Source organism: Cervus canadensis, chromosome 4, assembly GCF_019320065.1.
Source record: "Cervus canadensis isolate Bull #8, Minnesota chromosome 4, ASM1932006v1, whole genome shotgun sequence".
Lineage (NCBI taxonomy): Eukaryota > Metazoa > Chordata > Mammalia > Artiodactyla > Cervidae > Cervus > Cervus canadensis.
Genome location: NC_057389.1, coordinates 68,021,830 through 68,027,870, shown reverse-complemented (window position 1 = coordinate 68,027,870; position 6,041 = coordinate 68,021,830).

Below are 6,041 nucleotides of genomic sequence, written 5' to 3'. Positions count from 1 at the left end.
GGCGGGGCAGAGTGTGGCGGAAAGCCGGAGCTCGCGTCACGTAGAGCCGCGAGGGAAGAAGAGCGCATGCGCATGACACCTCGCCCGGTTGGTGAAGTTTGGTGCTTGGACTGCTTGGCCAGGCTGGACTCGGGCGGGAAGGGGGCGGGGCGAGAGCCCGCAAGTCGGGGCGGAGTCGGCCAGGGGCAGTCTCGCCCGGTCCCCTTGGTTTTACTGTCGCAACAACCTGCCTCTTTGGAGTTCTGAAGAAGGTCTAAGCTGGTCCACTCTCTGGATTCGAGTCCTGGTGAGAAGCAGTTCTGGAAGCACCAAGGCCTGTGTTCACCCGTTCCTACGCTGAGAGCTCTGTAGCAGTACTAGAAGAAGACTGTTTTGTTTATTGCTTACTTTTCTCGCTGCATCGCTCACGGAGGCAGGACCTTCCTTGGGTCTGAAAAGAGACTACAGTAAGCTCTCCTCCCCCTCCCGCCCCCAGGACAGCTCTGTTCTACACGCATTGTGCGAAGCCCTTGTCAAGTCTCAGTGTTAGTATGCACCAGTCTGTGCCGTGGTTACCGTTCCCTGAGCAGCACAGAAGTCTTCCAGAGGTTAGATGGCTAGAAAGTGATAGGGGCTGAATGCGAACCTTCCAGTCTGTAACACTAACCTGTGTTGCCACTATCGTGTGCAGTCTCCTCTTGAACCTTTCCACACCTTCAAACATTAGACTTACAGTTTCCAAAATTACCCTGGTTTATTTTTTTCTAAATGTATTGGTCAGACATGTTCTTGACTTAAAACTGCATGCAAAAGGAGCTACTACTAATTTTTGTTCATATGCCATCTACTTAATGACGTGTTCTAGAATTTTGCCAGGGCTTTGGATGACTTTGCAACCTTTGTTTTTTTCCCCTTTTATTGAAAACTGGAACTTAGTCTGCAGTCTTCTGGAATATCTTCTTTGATACTGAGCTGCTAAAATCCTTGGAATTTTCATATGTGATAAGAGTACTAGGAGGCTCTTTTGTTATAATATTTGACCTTTGGCCTTAGTTCCTGCCACAAGGCCACAAAAACCCTTGGCATTTCCTGGGTGATAGGAATGTGATTTCTTCTAATGAGCAACTTTGTGTGGGCTGCTAGACAGCTTCTGAATGGGAGCTGGTCGTTGAAAAGATCAAGCCACGATTAGAGAGTTGGAATTTTTTAGCATCTCCCTCCCATGCCTTTCCTTGTGGGAAGGCTTCCCTTGTGGCTCAGCTGGTAAAGAATCCACCTGCAATGCGGAAGACCTGGATTTGATCCCCTGGAGAAGGGAAAGGCTACCCACTCCAGTATTCTGGCATGGAGAATTCCATGGACTATACTCCGTAGGGTTGCAAAGAGTCGGACACTACTGAGCGACTTTCATTTCACTCTCATGCCACCCCTTACCCTTGCCATTATATTGAGATGAGAGAAGGGTTGAAAATGGAGCTAATGATAAATCATGCTTAGGTGATGAAGCATCCTTTAAAATTCCAACAAAATGGGGTTCAGAGAGCTTCCAGGTTGGTGAACACATCCACACACCAGGAGGGTGCCACACCCTCAACTCAGGAAAACACAAGCTCCTATGCCTGGGACCTACCCCCTCACCCAATGCCTCCCCCCCCTCCATATCCCTCACCCTAGGCCTCAACCTCTGTATATCATCTGGCATTCATTTGTATCCTTTAATAGACTAATAAACGTAGGTAAGTGTTTCCCAGAGTTCTGTGAGTTGGTCGAGCAAATTACTGAATCCTCTGGGTACGAGGTCACAGGAACCTCCAGGTAGAACAGAAGTTGGGAGTAACTTGGGGACTTACTACTTGTAATTGGCATCTGAAGCAGAGTCAGTCTCATGGTACTGGTCCCTAACCTGTGTTATCTGATGTTATTTCAGATTGTGTCAAAATTGAGTTAAATTGTAGGACAACCAGCTGGTATCCCAGAGAACTGCTTGGTGGGAGAAAACGCCCATGCATTTGGTGTCAGAGGTAAAGTATTCTGTATGAGTAGTAATGAAGACATATAGGAAAAAGACTGGGTTTTTCTAGTACATACATTAATCTGACTTGCTGTTAACATCAGACTGAATCCAATAGGGACTACTACTAATTTTAGGCAATCATATGTCATCATTTAATGACATGTTCTAGAATCTTGCCAAGATTCTGGAAAGATTTACAGCCTCTGTTTCCCACCCCACCCCACCACCCTTTGGAAAACCGTAACCTAGGTTCCAGTTTCCTGGAATATCTTCTACCCACATGATTTCTCCAGAATATTAGCAGTGACCAAGTTGCATGTTCACAGTACTGGGAATGTAATAGTTACTAAGTCAGGAGTCTTGAAATGATTTTTTCATTTGGAAAGATGTCGTAATATTAGAAACAGTCTTAAGACAAAATTTATATTGCTTTCACCCTCACATAATACAGTTCTACAAATAACTTCCTGATACTTTCACAACCCCAAATTTATCCACTCAGCTGGCTTTCTCATTGGAATTAATGGTAACGCCACTTCATTTGTTCAGGCCATAATGCTGAGAGCCATCCTCATACTCCTCTCGTACATTCCCTGTCAATCTGTCTGAAAATCCTCTTGGCTCTATCTTCAAACTGTGTCTCAGATTCAATACCTCGGTATTCTCACAGCCAACTTCATCCCACAGGATGAAGGACAACCCACGTCCTTACTTCCCTCCTCCAGTAGCCTAATCTTCACACAGCAGTCAGAGTGATCCTGGCATTTTTCTGCTTAAAACCCCACAGTGTATCCCCAGTTCAATTGGAATAAAAAGCCAGTCCTTTCAGTAGACTATAGAGCCCAATACCAACTGGCCTGCTTACTCCTAAAGGGCTTTGCTCACTCTGTCTCAGCCATTCTACCTTCATTGCTATTCCATGGGGAATATTTCTAGTGCAAAAGCTCTAGCTGTTCTCTCTGCATATCAGTTCATCAGTCAGTTCAGTCGCTCAGTCATGTCCGACTCTTTGCAACCCCATGGACTGCAGCACGCCAGGCTTCCCTGTTCATCGCCATCTCCCGGAGCTTGCTCAGACTCATGTCCATTGAGTCAGTGATGCCATCCAACCATCTCGTCCTCTGTCATCCTCTTCTCCTGCCTTCAATCTTTCCCAGCATCAGGGTCTTTTCTAATGAGTTGGCACTTCAAATCAGGTGGCCAAAGTATTGGAGCTTCTGCTTCAACATCAGTCCATCCAAATGAATATTCAGGATTGATTTCCTTTAGGATTGACTGGTTTGGTCTCCTTGCAGTCCAAGGGATTCTTAAGAGCCTTCTCCGAAAACTACAGTTATTCTCCTTTACTCTGCTCCATTTTTTCAGTAGCACTTATCAACTCCTTCCATATTTATTATGCTTTACTACTCCTGTCTGCCTCTGTTTGCTTGAATGTCAGTTCCCTGAGGGGAGGCATGTTTGGCTGTTTGGTTCCTTGCTGTATCCCAAGTGCCTGGAACAAGGGTGTGCTCAGCACTTAGTAGGTGCTCAGCAAACATTTCTGAAATGAGTGAATGAATGAACTTGAACAGTTATTTTCATGATGGAGAATTGTTGTCTAGGCCTTTGTTACCTGCAGATACATGAACATAGTGGTAAGCATCCTAAGCATATTTTGTATATGATACTTTTGTCATCATACCATAAATACTATCATGTTTCTAAATATTTTCAAAATTACAACCACTTTTTCTTTTTAAATGTACTTAAACTTTTTACATGCTTGTTATTATTTTTCAGACAATAGAGTTGTTCAAAGGAAAAGTTAATTATTTCCCACCCCCATTTATCTTACCCTGCCAAAAGGAACCACTTTCAAATTTAGTGGATACCTTTCGAATATTTTCTCTGTACATATATATAAATATGTAATATGTACAGATTTCACAGTTCAAAGACAAGTATGTAACTTTATTTTCTGTAACACAAGCCAGTTTCTATTTTAGGCCTCATTCCCTCTGATAGCAGAAAAACTAAGTATAGTTAACTCAGGATAAATGTTCACACTTAATGATTTGCTTATGTATTAATGATCAGTTATGGTTTAATTCAGGCTTAATCCACCTGCAATGTGGGAGACCTGGGTTCGATCCCTGGGTTGCCAAGATCCCCCAAAGGAGGGCGTGGCAACCCACTCCAGTATTCTTGCCTGGAGAATCCCCATGGACAGAGGAGCCTAGCAGGCTGTAGTCCATGGGGTTGCAAAGAGTCGGACCTGACTGAGCGACTAAGCACAGCATAGCATGGTTTAATTCTAGTGAACTTGTTCTTTTCTCCTTTCACCTTTATATAATTACCAAGTTTTTTAAAGTTATTATAAAAGAATATATGTTCATTACAGAAAAATTTTGTTGTTGTTCAGCTGCTAACAACAGCTGTCCAACTGTTTGAGACCCCATGAACTGCAGCACACCAGGCTTCTCTGTCCTTCACCATCTTCTTGAATTTGCCCAGACTGATGTCCATTGAGCCAGTGATGCCATCTCCTCTGTTGCCCCCTTCTCTTCCCCTCAGTTTTTCCTAGCATCAGGGTCTTCCCCAGTGAGTCAGCTCTTCGCATCTGGTGGTCAAAGTACTGGAGCTTCTGTTTTCAGCATCAGTCCTTCAATGAATATTCATGGTTGATTTCCTTTAGGATTGACTGGTTTGATCTCCTTGCAGTCCAAGGGACTCTCAAGAGTTTTCTCCAACACCACAGTTCGAAAGCGTCACTTCTCTGGCGCTCAACCTTCTTTATGGTCCAACTCTCACATCCATACGTGAGTCCTGGAAAAACCATAGTTTTGACTATACGGATTTTTGTCTACCAAGTGATTCTCTGCTTTTTAATATACTGTCTAGGTTTGTTATAGCTATTCTTCCAAGGAGTAAGCATCTTAAAATAGTAAATCACAAATAAGCAAAATAAAAACCGTTTGTAAAGCCAGCAGCCAGAAATAATCAATTTGTTCTGTTCATATATGTGCATATTTGAGATCATATTATAATTAGCTTTTATTGCTTTATATATTGCAAACATTTTTTCATATCAGAAAATACACTTCTGTGGCATTTTTAATGACTCTGTGGTCTCCCATTGTATAAATGTGCCATAATTATTTTACCTGATTTTGGACATTTGGTTTGTTTCCAGCTTTTCATTTTTGTGGAATTACTTGTAGATGAATCTCTGTGCACATCCCTAATTATTTCCTCAGGATAAACCCCTGGAACAGTTATTAAAAGGTTGTGCTCACTGTTGAAGGCTTTTGATGATGTTGTCAGCAGACCTACCAAATGGTGTCACTGCTTTCATTCCAGCAGGCAGAAGGATCCTTTTCTTCACATTGTGCCAACACCATCTTAAGTCGTCCACATTACCTTGTTTTTCAATGTTTTGTTAAATATTTTCACAAGTATATTTGTTCCAACATATATTTTTCAGATGATAATTATTTGGGGTTCATTTTAGAAACTAGGTCCTCTTTTATAACTTAATGGACTCCTCCTTATCTTATCAAGTATTCTTTGTATTGATTTTAGTCCAAAGTCCTATAGGTACAAAAGTCAGTTTGTATATTTTCTATCTGTGACATGTTCTTTTATTCTGGAATATATTTTAAAACTCTGACCCATAAGGAAACGGCCATATTCGTTTTCTCCTCTTATCTTATTTTACCTCTTAGCAACTTCTAAGACACTGGACTATGCACCTCTTCTTCCAGCACTATTCCCCTTTAACTCCCTTGCCACCACACTCTCCTGGGTGCCTTCCTCCCTCTCTGACCACTCCTCAACCTTCCTAACCAGCTTCTTCCTCTTCCCTTTTATTCTGTGCCCAACACTTTCTGTTTATGTAATGCTGTTACTGAACTCAGATCTGGATCCTCATTGCCCAAAAATCATTACTCAAGAAAGAGACAAATGTTTGTAAAAGGGAAGTTGCTTTTAATCAGAGTGCCGGCAATCTGAGGAGACAGTGAATTCAGTTTCCCTGCAAAGCTATCGCTGAAGATTCTGCTCGGCCATG